The sequence below is a fragment of the Zonotrichia albicollis genome, chromosome 5, assembly GCF_047830755.1.
Source record: "Zonotrichia albicollis isolate bZonAlb1 chromosome 5, bZonAlb1.hap1, whole genome shotgun sequence".
In the NCBI taxonomy this organism is placed as follows: Eukaryota; Metazoa; Chordata; class Aves; order Passeriformes; family Passerellidae; genus Zonotrichia; species Zonotrichia albicollis.
In genome coordinates, this window is record NC_133823.1 from 1010496 (window position 1) to 1025409 (window position 14914).

At 39.9% G+C, this 14914-nt stretch overlaps 1 protein-coding gene across 3 annotated transcripts in view; it reads left to right on the forward strand.

The window, feature by feature from the left end:
- Positions 1-14914, forward strand: part of CTBP1 (C-terminal binding protein 1) — a 233459-nt gene that overhangs the window by 1749 nt on the left and 216796 nt on the right. Inside the window, exon 1 of one of the 3 annotated variants that reach the window (XM_074540486.1) lies at positions 2473-2627. The exons of the other annotated variants lie outside the window; for them this stretch is intronic. The gene's annotated coding sequence lies outside the window, so the exon portion shown is untranslated. Of the gene's footprint in view, positions 1-2472; positions 2628-14914 lie in introns of those variants that run through there. 3 annotated transcript variants of the gene reach the window in all.

Below are 14914 nucleotides of genomic sequence, written 5' to 3' on the forward strand. Positions count from 1 at the left end.
TTATTTGCAGCAGGTTTTGTTTACGTGTAATCTCTTAATGGTCCTTTCTGATAATACAGTGGCTAGTTTAATGTAACACAGATACTCTGTGGATACAGGTTATGTGCTCAGACTATCTGCCTTTAAACTGAGGGGTGTTGGTGAAGCTCTGTCAGACGTGAGTAGCCAGAGCTAAAGGGGTTGCTTGATGGAACAGATGGCCAAGCAACCATCGTGTCAGAGAAAACAGCATGCATTCGTGTATTCTTAGTTTAACACAAGAGGGAGCATGTCTAATCTTTAACCTTTAAATATTGCAACTTCAGAGAGAAAGCTTCAAGTGTTGAGTGTCAACTAATTTGTGTTCAAGGCTCCATGTGCAAATATTGATACAACCTATGCATATTGCTGGCATGTTTTCAGCTTTGGGCTGCAGCTGTGGGTTTACAGTATAAATGTTGGCATGATAAATGTGGGGATGAGAGCTAAGCTAATGATCTTTTGATGTTGTTAGAATGTGTGGTTTCCTGCTAAATTAAACACAATATTTATGGCTATTGTTATTCCTGGGTATGGTCATTAATATACTAAAGTTGTACTTTTTTCTTAAATATTAGGTTAATATATGTCTTCTGCTTAACCTACCATACAAACTTATAAAGCCGAGTCTTAATTTAATTAAATTTAGTTTAATTGCCTATATACCTTTGCATTTAGAGTTCTTATAAATCCTACTACTTTATTGTTCAATAGGAAGTATGAAGTTGGATCTACTAAGAAGTTTTGTACTGTATCTTCTTTATTTTTGACTTCTCCCCTGGTGTCATAAAAGGAAGATGAAAAATCAGCTTCCATTTTGTGTTTCTTGGTATTGTCCAGTTGAATCATAATGTGTTAATGTTTGTCCTTGTTCAGTGTCTTGTTAATGTGAATTAGCAATTAGTTTAACTTAAGCAGTGTGCAGAGAATACTGAAAACCTTTAGGAGAACTTCACTCATTTGTTTCCAGTAGCCTTCCACTTTGCTCCAGATTAATGGTCAGAGAAAAGCATCTGCCTGCCATTAAACACTGCATGCAAATGATGTGTCTTTCAGGAGCATAAACACTGTGTGTGTTAGTTGGTGGAGCAGAGCAGAGCCCTCAGTGCTCTGCTTTCGTACACTGGAGAAAACTGCTGTGGATGGAGATTTCACCCCACTCGCTCCTCTTTCCATTGCAAGCCCAGTGCCCGGTGGCAGAGTTGGGTGTGTGTGTGTGTCACCATCACCTCTGGTATTTGCAGAGCAGACTGGCCTGAGGCAGGAATGTGCAGCCCGTGCTGGTTCAGGGGGGAAGGAGCACAGGTTGGCCCGTTGTTAGTACAGTTCTCTTCCTCTGAGCAGGTGGGTGTGGTGCTATTGTCCATTATTGTGGATTCTCCATGTTTCTTGGCTATTCCATATCAACCAAGACTTACACTTTGGTTTTCTTGCCCAGCAGGCTTAGGCTGCTGCACAGACTTTACAATAAAGCTGTATTTTTACTTTAGAAGAAAGTAGCAATGTGCCTGTATAGTTCGTGGTTGGAGGGTTTTTTCTACATTTTGTTATTGTAACTTTAAACATAACTGAAAAGTGTCAGTGTAAATGGCTTGTGTAAAAAGTGTTATTTCTGTATCTGAGTAAAAACCCAACAAACAAACAAAAGAAAAAGCCCCCACCACCAAAACCCTGCTATTAACAACAGCAGCAGCTATTGCCCTGATGTGTCACTGCTTAGAGTGTAGTTGTAAAGTAGTAAATACAGATCAAACGCTTTGTTTCCTTATTTTAACATGATTATAAGGACCCTTTCCTTATCCAGGGAAAATGCAGATGCCCTCAGCAGTTTGAGTTACCAAGTTCCCATAATGAATTGGGGTTGAGACCTCAGCAGAGGCTGTGCTGGGTCGTCTGTGGGAGCATTTTCATATCTCTGGTACCAGTCTGGCACCTTTCAGGCAATGTGTGTGCAGAACTTAGAAATTATCCCATGTTTATGCAAACTGGGTTTCGATGTTAAGGTATGTTTTATATTGCTTTTATTAAAAAAAAAAAAGGAGGGGGCATTCACAATGTAGGTCAAATTCTTGTGAAACCTCTTTAAAAAAAAAGACTTGTATTTGCATAAAAAAGGCATGTAGGGCTGCCTGAGAAGCGCACAGAGTCCTGTAACTTTCTGAATGGTTTAAATGGGTGATTTAAAATGCAAAGAGAAGGGGGTTTACCTGCGATATTTTTGGCCATAAGCATTTTTTCTTTTTTTTCTTTTTTTTTTTTTTCCTTTCTGAATTACAGCCCCCTGAAAATGGGGGGGGGTTTAGAAAGAAAGTGCTGACACAGCCTTGACTACAGAGCAGTGCCCTGCTTGCTGCTGCAATAATTGTCCAGGCAGTGTTTTCTGCTTCCCTGCCATTTTGCTTTACATCCCTCCAACCCATTCCATTTTTAACTTTCCCAAAGTTTGGTATTATTGCGAGCCCCCGGCGTGCGTGCAGCCGCCGGAGCAGCGAGGTTGGCAGAGTAGCACGGACTTGTTAATCTCAGCCTGATCTTGTCAGCAACAGCAGAGCAGAGGGAGCGAGAGACACACACACACACACAACTCCGGCTGGGGCAGCGCTCCAAAGGTTCGTCTCGTGTTTTTCATCCCTCCATCGCGTTCCCTGCGCGGTGCGGAGCGCGGCGGGGCCGGGGCTCGGCCGCGGTGTTCGTGAGGGGAGGCTCCGGCAGCGAGCCGGCCGCCGTCTGTGTGTCTGTCTGTCTGTGTGTCTGTCTGCGTGTGTGTGTGTGTGTGCTACGGCCCCGAGCCGCCCAAGGAGAGCAAACCCTGTTGGTTCTCCATGCAAATGACCGCTTTGCTTGTAACAAAAGCCTTGATGTTGGGCTTGGAAAAATGATCTGACAGTGTAACAACCCCAGGCCACTTTCGCCATGTTTTTGTTTATTCATGTTTCATTCCGTGTTCCGTAGCTATCTCGCAGATGTTTCCAATTTCACTGTTTGTTGTTGGCTTGTTTTCTTTTTTTTTTTTTTTTTTCCCCTCTCTCTCTTTTTTTACACCGTCGAGCCTTTTTGGAGTTAGCGAGAAAACGCGTGAAAGAATGTTAAGAAAACAGAGAGGTGTTGCAGATGTTTATACTTTAGTTCTTGCGTTGCGCCTGGCCATTCTGGCACAGGGATTCGGTGCATATGAAGGAACGCAAGCAGCATCTGTTTTACCCTCCGAGCTGCTGCTTCCGAAATGTGCCCATTGTAACTTGAATATTTACATAAACAGATGAAGCGAGCACGTTCCCGGTGCAGTGTGGCAGGTCGAGATTCTCATTTGTTTGCTGCTGCTTTTGAAGGGGGGAATCCAAAGAGCAAGGAAAGGAATATCTGTGACACATCATGTATGCTCCGAGATAAACTCCTGCCATCTCGGAGTGCCTTTAAATATTTGAACAGCTTCCGTGAAGTCAAATAAAATTGGTTACCATGAGAAACAAAAAAGTCTAATAGAATACTTGAGCACACTAATGAAAATCTGAATGTATCATTGTTTTAGAATGATTCAAAGAACTGGATTAGACAGAAAATCTTGTCAATAATGTAACATTTAAACATTTTTGCTTCTGAGATCCTGGAAAACAGCAGTACACAGTACACAAATAGCAGAGGTGGATGGTATGTTATCTTACAGTCGCATAAATTGAAATGTAATCGTCTGCTAACGATGTTAAAATCAGTCTGGTTGTAGAATTTTATGCCTGATGAACGTATCGAGGCATACACAAATAAAATCTGAAATCCTAAAGGACAATGATGCAATGTCCAGAGCCAGTGGTTAAATCAGATGTGGTAACTATGGTGAGAGGTAAAGTTACTTAGCTTCCCACAGACCATGCATATGTGGGTTTCTTTTCGTATAATGGAGATTAAGGAGAAAAGGATTAGAAAATCTAAAGAGAAATTTTGAGTAGGAGACCTGTAGCCTTGCTCTGGGAATTAACACTGTGCAGGCTTTTAAAAGAGAGGCAGGGTAGAAGTAAACACTCTCTTGTAATATATATTGATGATAATTCTAGAAAGGAGTCTTTCTGCTTGGGAATATCAACAGCTCATGCATACAGGAACAAAATCAATCCTCTGCATATTAAAATAATCCTCCTACTCCAACAAAACAAAAGCAGAACCCTGCATAGATTTTCACATTATGAAGTAGCAGCACAAAATCAGGTAAAGAGTGAATGAATTTTAGGTTTTTGCAGAATGAAGCAATATTGATTTATTTGGATTGCTTCACATTCCTATTTTTAAGCATGTCTATGATATGTGTTTAGGATTTTTTTTTTAAACTTCAAAAATGGTGGTCATAGGAAATAAAATCAGAGCTTAGTGTTCCAGCTGGTAAATATTGGGGGAGTTTGGACTGCAGCCAGAGAGACTTGGAGCACATTTCTGATTTTCCTTGAGTTGGGAGGCTTCAGTGTTATCCTGAGCTTCTCTGGGAAGAACTTGAGATTATGCTGATCAGCTCCAAGGGGCATGGGAAGGATTGCCATGCTTGCACATAAAACTCTGGTGTTCTGAGAGAGCCACCAGAGATGCTAATTAGCCATTAGCAGTTTGAAAGCTTAGGAAACAGGGGAGAGGTCAGGTTCAATTTCCAGCACAGAGGGAACAGTTCCCTCTAACAGGGAAATGTACATTTGCTATGGGAGTGCAGAGACATCTGGGGCACATGAGGTGTGTTCAGCTTTCTAGGAATAGGTGCTGCCGTGTTCTGGGGTTTTGGCAATGCATTAGACACATCTTTAATGAAATCCTGTAAAGTTTTGGGTTTCCCCTGCTGCCTGCCCCCCCGAGGCTGTAAAACACTTGTTTTATGAGAAGCTGGCAGGGGAACTGCTGGTTGAACACAGCCTAGAAGCTGTTACAGCAGTGTTACGAGTTTTAAGGTGTTTGTGGATTTGCTAGGAAATACTTTGAGCTTTTTGTGGGTCGTAATCCCTCAGTTTCCCTTATCAGCTGCTGTGAGAGGGTGTTATCAGGTACCTGTTCAGGAGACTGGGTTCACTATCACTGAGCAGCACTGCTGGTTAAACCCATGAATGGACTTCAGGCCAAATCATCAAATATAGACCCAACAACAGTGAAATTCATATATGTTACAAATTGTTTTCACTGTAGGAATGGTCAACACATTTTATTCATTTTTCTGTTTAAATTGTCACTTTTTCAAAAGTATTAAAAGTTCACTAATTGTATCCTCTGCTAATAAGGAGCAAGAGGAGGAAAAAGTATTGAATTGCTGCTATCAGTGGACAATATTTTGCTTTTTTCTTCATGTTGGAATTGACATTTATGGAATGGTACATCGTTATTGCATTAATAATGGATTATTATTTCTCAGGGAAATTTTTATTTATGTAGAGTTTGCTATTTTAGATTGAAGCAGAATGCTTCCATATCTAGAGCAAAACTCAGATATAGCTACTGATGTGTAACAATTAATTTCCTTTTCAGTGTGTTCTGAAATTGTTTTATCATCCTCCTTTATTAGGGTGTATTATATTTTAAAACAACCAACCTAAAACTTCAGGCACGGGATGCTGCATAACCTAATGGACAGGAATAGTGCAATTGGAAGAAATAGTATTTTTCTTTCTTTGCTATTGGATTAGGGTAGATCAATTCACCTTTCTGTTTCTGATTTCCATCTACTTGATGACAAAATTTAGGAAATCATAGCTTGAAGTACAAATTGCACCTTAAGTTTCCGCAGTTTCCTTCATGTGTGACCCTGCTTCAGTTATCTACTCATGTCTTTGTCTTTGTAGACAGCAGAGTCAGTATTTTGTTACTGAAAACGATCACTTGCTGTGGCTTGGTTTTTATATAATTGCAATAGTCCCTAACACTAAGCATATTTAAAAAATATACTTTTATTTTTCTGTTTAAAGGACAGAATTTTATTCTAAAAAGAACTCTAATATTAAAACCCAATTTTTCCAACAGTATTCCCTGTGAAAGGAGTATTTTTCTTCATGTGCAGAACAAGACAATATAGCTTAGTTTGTAAAATTTGTTTATACAATGGTATTTTCTGAGTACACAGTGCCTGGAATGTGTCTTAGCACATAAAAAAGAGAATAAATAAAAGCTTTTGTATCCACACAGCTTCTGTTTATATTTCTCAGTAAGAGGTGTGTGTGTGGAGAAGGATCCTTGTAGCTTTGAGAAACTGAGTGTATGCTTTGTCTTGTAAATTATGTCATTTGTTATCTTGGTAAATCTTAGAGCAGCAACTACATGACAGTTTCCCTTTAGAGCAGTAAAGATCAGGTGGTGATTCTGTGGAAATCATTCCAACTTATGTTGTGTTCTTGAGGTATTTCTCTACCTTTCTCAGGTGTCTGTAGAGGGAAGTTAACCAGGGATAATGTGATCTGGTTATGCCTGTGCAAACTGAATCTCATTGGTTTGCAAGGAGATAATGATGGTTTGAAAGCTTTTGCATGCCTTTATTTTTTGGTAGATTTTTCATAAATTCCCTGCCTTGCTTATTGATATGCCTCCAGAAAGAGTATGGTGTGACATTTTCTCATATCCTCTTTTAAACTGTAAAATGTATGTGTATCTTTTGTGGCGCTTTGTTTATGCTGGGCTGTGACAGACAAGTAGAGATAAAAACATGCTATACTTAAGAACACTTAGAATAATATATTCTTTAAATAACAACTTCTAAGATCCTTTCTTCTTTCATCCTTCATCTCTGCAGTGAGGGAGTGGTATCAGGGAGTGATTGTCATTCTGACTTTTTCATATTAGTGATGTCAGTTTGATCTAAGGCAGTTCCTGTGTCATTGCTCAGGCCCTCTAGTGCAAAGAGATACAAAAACCATCCACGATGTTGTGAGTTGAGAGGTGACAGTGGAGTTCAGACTGTGAGAAGCAGGCACAGAGATGTGTTACATTTAAATTGTTGTGCACAGGTTGATGTGTTTCCTCAAATGTTGGCACAGAAATGAAAGAAAAGATCCTGTTTACTTTGAAGGTCAAAGTGTCTGGGAAGGATTCACTCAAGAAACAATTGCCATTTCCTATTTTACTCTATGACTGTGGGACAGGAAATGGATTTTGCAGATTTTTGCCTCCTGGGAAGGCAGCTTAAATAAAGTAAAGATTATGGTAGAGTCATTGGGCCATAAAAGTTAAGCAGATAAAATTATTTAATCTGTTGGGGATAGAATGTATTACTTTCAGCCCTATATTGTTAGACTGCTGAAGATGTCAAAACCAGGATGTGTTCATCACTGTTGGAGCAATTAAAAATGTAACTTTTCTGATCCTTGTCGGGCTATATCAAAATCAACACCCTTGCATCCTGCCTGTGTGTCAAGGTTTCTGCACCTTATTGATCCTTAATGTGAATCAGACTGGATTAAATCTATGTCACATTGCTTTTAATTTGAGCATCTCTGCCCACCTAATTAAGGGAGAACTTAACCTGTGGAAATGCTTAAAGCTTTTCAGAAAGGATTGTCTGCTCCTGCTTGGCTGGGGGCAGCAGTATAAACCTGGAGAGGACAAGAAGTTAGCAGCAGAATGCACAAGTTGAAGGAATAGACAGTTTCAAGTTTCTAATTAGCATTGCACACCCAAGTTAGTAGATGCATAAATAAGTATGGCAGGTATTTCCAGCAGTCTTGAATGTCATTCTGAGTTTTGTGTGCTTGCACTTGGTTTTGTTCTGTATTTGACTACATCTTTACCTCTGTTCTGCATTGTTGTTTTGGTGTTTGTAATTGATTGATAGTGTTTTGTCTTGCAGCAATGTGTCCTAAATGCATATACATAATTTTCTTTTTCTGATTTAGGGCCCATTGCCAGTTTCTCTGCCAAGTGCTAGTCACAAATTTCTTGGAACTGCCAGTGAGATTTTGTGTTCCTTTAGATGTGTTTCTAGATAGAGGGACAGGATTGGGTAAGGAAAGGCCCAGCAGCCTGGTCTTGAGTCGGTTTGTAGGTTGAGGTTGTTCAGATCCTCTCGGGAGAGAGGGCCAGTCTGTTAGCAGGCCTGATCTAAGTGGGTGCTTTCTGTAGAGGTCCACAGGATAAAATGCCAAACTGACCCTTCTCCTAACATATGGGCAGCATGTTCTAATGAGAATGATGAGTACAGTCTGGGAAGTTCCTCAGTGTGTTTATGATTGCTTCTGCCTCAATAAACAACTCCTTGCCAGCTCTTTTCTGTCCCGGGGCTTTGATTTTGTGGGCAATTTCCGTCTGCATAATATCCATGAGTCAGAGTATTGTCAGCTGGAGTACCTCAAATTATATGAAAGGACATAGAGTACAAAATATTTTCTAGTGTTTTGAGAAGAGATGATGACATTCTGACAATTGGAAGGTAAGGCTGAAATGTGCAGGGCACCATGCTGTGCATTTCTGATGGAAGTTTTGGGAGCAATATCCTCAGCTGGAGACGTTTTTGGGAAGCCACTTCTCTGGTTGACACCATTTCCACAATGCTATTTACAGAGAATTCTGACAATGTCATAATTGGAAATTAATGTTTGATAAGAAGTCATCTGCACCTGGAACAGTAACTTTTTTAATACCTGATGTCAATATTCCAATGCTTCCTTAAAGTTAGAGTACCTCTCCTTCATGATCTGTTTAATAGCTTTGTGTTATAAAAAGTGAGGGCTTTTTGTGTAGAATCTCAACTGTTACTTTCAGATTAAGATGACTTTGTATCCTGAAAGGGGTTGTCTTAATGTAATCATTTGGCTTTAAATTGTAATTCCTAACACACATTACCATTTACCATCCAGTAGTTGCACTTTGATGATCTTTGTGGGTCTCTTGTAGCTCAGGATATTGAATAATTCTGTTATCTTTCTTATCACAAATGTTCACAGTGGGCTTTTTTTAGGGTGCAGGCAGTAATTTCTAAGAGTGTAATCACTGCAGTTTGTCTTCTTTCCTGAATTCCTAATTGGTGTAAAATTGGTCACAGTTTGCAGTGACCAGGTTTGTATATATAGCTCTGGAAGAAATCTCTGTGTTGCAGTCCAGGAAAGCAGTGTACACCTGAAGCTGCTCAGAGGGCTTTCTGTGCACCCATGGTTATTTATTGGGACTATAGAAACTCTTTTATGTTCCTAGGCTGTTACCCAATGCTGATTAAAAATGACAGTCACTGTTGTTGCAAATCGTAACCATTGACTATGCGGTAAAAACATCTGAAAAAGCCTATTAACTGCAAAATGGCTAAAAAATATGCAGTGTGGATATTAATTTGCCCCATATCCTGAGAAGTTTGCCTACCATAAGGAACCTATCCAGTGTTTTTCTCTTAAATTAGTTTTTTTTGTTATTATCAGTCTTTGCATGTGTTTTAGACCTTGAAATGAAAGATGTGATATAAACACTAGGTATTAAAAGGATCAGATAATTTTAATGTGATTTTAAGAGGTATTTGTAGAGTTCTAGCTTTGACTTGCTGCACTTTGATAGCAAAAATATTACATATTTCATCAGCTTGAGACTGCAGTAAAATTTTAATTTAGAAATAGTATTATGCCCAGCTACTTGTTAAAATAATCCTGTGGTTTCAGTGCCATGAAAGTTTTACACAGTTTGCAGTGTGGTTCAGTATTTTTTCAGATTGGTGTTCACATTGATGTCAGGACTGACAGTAAAATTTGGTCTCATAAAAGGTAGGATAAGACAGCAGATTGCAATTCAGCATTATATTTTTTTAGTTGTTCAGCATTGATACATACCTCTGGATAGGACAGTTAACTCGAGATTAAATTACAACTAAATTCAGTTCAAATTTTAAGTGAAATAAAATACTGGCACATTAGCTATCACTATGTAAGAAAGAAATTGTCTTTTATTATGTGTGTGCTGAGTCTCTAAGGAAGAATATTGTTCTTTCATAAAACCATTATGAGTAATGGAACTGGTGTCTGTGCAAAATGAGTCTATATGGGGTTTTAACAAAGCAGTGATGTATCAAAGAAGGTGCTTTCCAGCAGCATTTCTTGTCAAATGCACTGCATCTCTGAAGCTTTATGGGTGCAGCTTGTCAGCAGAATAAGCCAACATCCTGTCACTGTTCAGTTATGCTACCAAAACAAATAACATGACATTCACCCAAAGTCTCTTGCGCTGTCCAAGGCACACATCCCCAGCGATTGGCAGTGTCTGAGCCCTCTCTGGGATGGAGGTTTCCCTCCTCAGCACTGACCTGGAGGGCTGGGCAAACATCAGGGGCAATTCCTGCTGCAGTTCTTCTGTGGGAAGAGAATTTGTCATTGCAATAAAGAATTGCAAAACACAGATCCAACAAGAATCTGAATTTTGAACTGACAAGCCAAAAGCTTCCGCTGTTTGAATTTTCAGAGATCCTGGTACAATCCACAAAAAGGGTCTTGAATGTTTTCTGTTTTCAGAAATGTAGAACTCTGTGGGAGATTACCCAGCGTGGTTATAGTCCCTTACTAAACCAAGTTATAGACCAGTTTCATGTTGGACACTGTGTCAGTATAGAGTGGAAAAAAGTGTATCCTGAGGATTGTGCCCGAGCATGAAACAGGAAACACAAGATGGATTCACACCAGCAGGAGTTACAGAACTGAGAGAGTGAACAGAAAGTTCTCTGCAAGCCTGCCCTGTGGTGCTGACGGATGCTGGTGCTGCTTGAGCAAACAGTAAAATTGCAGTGATGTGCTGAGCTGGTGGTAGTGAAAGGATTTTGTGGGCTCTGAGGGACTAAGGCTGCAGGTAAGGTGATAATACACAGTGGTGTCAGAAATATCTACCGTTCTTTCTGTCATACTGATGGCAAGGAAGGCTCAGATTCATCAATGTCTCTGGATCCTGCTCAAACAAATCCAGCTGCAATGGATTTTTCTTTTCCTTCAGAGCAAAAAGTGTCCTACAGCAAGTTCTGTAGTCACCTGATGATCTAGATAGGAGTTTTCTTCTTTTCCAGAGAAAATATCTGAGATCTTTTCACCAAGTGCACTTAATGCTTAAACCACGAAATTTACAGTCTTCATCTTCTCCTTTGTGTGGTGTGGGGATGGATTATTTGCCAAGACCTAATACCTATTCCAGCAGAGCAGAAAATTCACTGAACCTGGAAATAAAATCACGCATTCAAATAGCTAGAGTTGACACAGCCCACATCCTCTCCAGTGAGCAACCTTCCCTATTCATTCTTTGCCTTGCTTTTCCCTTATTAGTGATGGTTCTTTGGTACCTTGTAAATCCCTTACCTGGGAGGATTTGACAGAGTGAGCTCAGATTGCAGTGCAAGAGGGAGTGCGAAATTGCCACCTTATTTTTGTGGCTGCTGTTTGTCAAAGCAGGCATGATTCCATGTAACTGTTCTTTTTGACTGGGGATTTGCTATTGCAAGATCTGAAATAAACCACTAATCGTTTGTATTTGCTCATTTTTGCTTTTCAAACTCAAGGTATTGTATGTCACAGGGTACTGTTTTTCTAAACTCAGAAATACTTCCTGATGTAGGCTGTTTGGAGATGTGTGTATTGTAGGATCAATAATGTCATAAAGCATTTTAGACACATTTAGGTCATGTAATGAGAGAAGTTACAACAGGTGTGTCACAATCAGGTGTTTAAAAAAATTGGAGTTGACTCAAACTTCTTAAAAAATATTCATTTGGGGTGTGTGGGGTGAGGTGATAGCAAGGAGACTGAACAGAAGTATCTTTGTTACTTCATATATGAAAGCACAAAAAGCAAAAGAGGGGTGCTGTCAGATTTCAGTTCTCTGTGTTTCAAAGTGTGGCACTTCATTGTAGGCTTGGACATCCTTGAGAGTCAGGTTTAGAGTTATGCTGTGATATTCAAATTATTAAGCAACTTTCTGCTTCAAGTGTTTGAATGAGCTCAGGAGAAAGAATTTATTCCCTCCTCTACCCGGTTTTGGGGGATAAGGCTGACATGTGATTTTGTAACATTTAAACAGCTGTTACATTTAGTTCCAAGTCCCGATAATTTTTAGGAAGATTGGTTATGGGCATGCACTTTAGGCAGAGGTACACTTCTGTGGGACAGGACAGGTGTGCTTTTTTGGTGAGGAATTGATTCTGGAAATACTTAGATTTTTCTTTGGTTACTAAAAAAAAAAGAAATCAGATGAACCCTAGGGTGTTCCAGAAATTTTTGTTGAAACAAGACTCTGATATCTCAGGGCTTGTGTCTCCTGGGTGAAGTGGTTGCTGCTTTTATGAGTTATAGATCTCCATACTTCAAGGCAGCAGAAAGAAAATGTGTGATTTAAAGACAGCACAGAAACTTTTATTGCTCCAGATTCAATTTGTCGTGTAAAACTATTGTATCTGATGCTGATCAAGTCATAGGTTAAGGTGATGGTCACATTCATCCAGTGTTTGTAGCTCTCTGAGAGTTTGATGTGGCTTTAATGGATTTGGATTATGGACCTGAAAGGTAAGGCAATAACCAGCACCTCTGTCTTGTCTTAGTCAGCTTTACAGCACAGCAAAACCCTGCCAAGCAATAGAAAACCTTGTTAACATCTGTTGGGTATTAAAACAAATCACTGCTACTGTAATGCCTTGTTCCTCCTAAAGCTGAATATTGTTTCCTCCTTCCACTTCCACTGGAATCACCAGGGGATAATCTTGGTGATACAGAAATGTGCTGCCAGTCATGGTATGGCCAAGCAATTAGCAGGACAAAATTAGGATAATGCCTTTAGGATTCCTTTCTATGCCTTTTTGGTTTGTGTACCAGATTTTTTGTTCATTGCTTCTTGTTCTTTGTATAAGTTGCATTCTGAAATTGTCTGTTAGTGTTTAAAAATAAGAGGCTGAATATTTGTGAGAAATCAACAAATAATAGTCTGTCTGACATAAAGTCCTTGTCTGAGCTAGAACAAGCAGTAATGTTATTTAGAGACTGAATTTTCAATGTTGAAGACCTAAAGTTTGGAAATAATCTAAAACCAAAAAATTTCACTTTTGCTCTAAAGAAGCTTTGTGACTTTTTCTGTTTCCCTGTGATGGATTGCTGGAAGAATCATCTTGGAAAAACAACAGCTGCTTTCAGCGTTTATTTGGGTCAGATGTTTTTGTAATGTAGCATGTTTAATACTGAGACAGAAATGAATGTGTAATTATAGAACTGCCTTTCTGTGCAGTGACACAAAGCGATGGAGCCAGTGAGGGCAGTGTGTGAGCTGCACACCCGTCCTGGTGTGGTCCTGCAGCAGCAGAGGGGGTGACAGAACTGTTCTGGGTGTTTGTTTTCCTCAATGTGAGAGCTGCAGGAAAAGGGAAGGCAAACAATCCAATAAGAAGGTATGTGCCAGTGTGATACTCAAATGAGAAAAAGCATCTGGTTTGGCAGTTTGCTCATGGTTTTATCTGAGAAAGTAACTGATAAAATTGTGAGGTATTGCTTCTCCTGTAGTGGTACTGAGGCTGGCTACAATATGGAGACCAAAGAAACCCTTTAATTTCTCACATTCAGCTTTTTAAAATGTTTATTTGATGTGAGGCTGTTCTAGGATTCTTTCCAGATTTTTTTTTTGTTTGTTTCACAGTACTTCATTTTATGCTCTATTTCATTGCAAGATATGCAATTCTACTAAATTATATTAATTTTTTGAGGGAGGTGAGCTGGGCCAGGGAGAGGAGCAGCCCAGGGCACCTCGTCAGCTCTCCCTTCCAGTTACCTGTGCTATGAACCTAGGAATGGAATAGCACAGCTCTGAGAAGTTTCAGTACCTCTCACTTTTTTTTGTATGTGCTTTTTAATGAAGGGATCTAACTCTGTGTTCTGGGGCAGTGAACTATTGGCAATGACTACATATTTAACCAATTTCCAGAGTGAAGCTATGGGTGCTGTGAGTATCAGTTAAAGATTCAATCTGTCCATTTAATTAAAGTGCTCTTCAACACTTCTTAGTGTGTGCAAGGACATGGCTAGGCATTTGTTTGAATCACAGAAATTCTAGGTTGGAAGAGACCTTTAAGATCATCAAGTCCAACCCATGTTCTAACACCTCAACTAGATCATGGCACCAAGGGCCACAGAGTGGCACAAAGTGTTTGGGAGCACCAGTCAATGAGTTTGTGTGATCTGTGTTTTGGTTTTCATCCCTTTTCAAAAAATCTCTCTTCAGAGGGTGCCAGCTTTCCCTATTTTATAGTTTGGCTTTAAAGATATGAGATGCAGCTCTGGAACATTTTCATCCTGTGGTTTTATTTTTTTTTAAATCTGATGTGGCCTGCTATTTTATGAACTCTGAGTGTGTTTGTGTAAATGCTTATTCAGCCCTCATGGGTTTATTCATGGCTGTATTGCTGAAGCATTTGGGAGTTCATTATTGTCCATAGTTCCACATGAATTAAGTTGTTTTCTCAGAAAGTAGAGTTTTAAAAGAATTTTCTTCTTGATTTCCAGAGCTGTTTGGCCAACTGTTGTGTTATGGTGCAGTTGCTGCTTGGGCAGTGCAAGCCCAGCATTTGCAGCCCTTCTCCTTCTGCCCAGGCACTGATTCAGATGCTGAATTTCCTGAATTCCCAGCACAGCTGGGTGGGAATTGGGCTGCATGGGTCAGGCTGCACTCTCACTGTTTGCACCTTCATGGAGTCCTCTTCTGGAGAGCCCCTTCTCCCCTGCCATCCCTCCAAATAACAGAGATTTCATGAGAACACCCTGATGTGCTCCAGCACAGGCTTGGTCACACCAAGGAGTGAGCCTAATGAGCCTCTTGGGGAGAATGGTGTATTTACTGTTCCACCTGGAACCTGAGCCCACAAATGGGATGAGTAGATTTATGTGTTTGTCCTTAAGGGCAATTCTGTCTACAGTTTCAGGGCTGATGGAATTTTTTTGCTATCTGGCCAGACAATTCA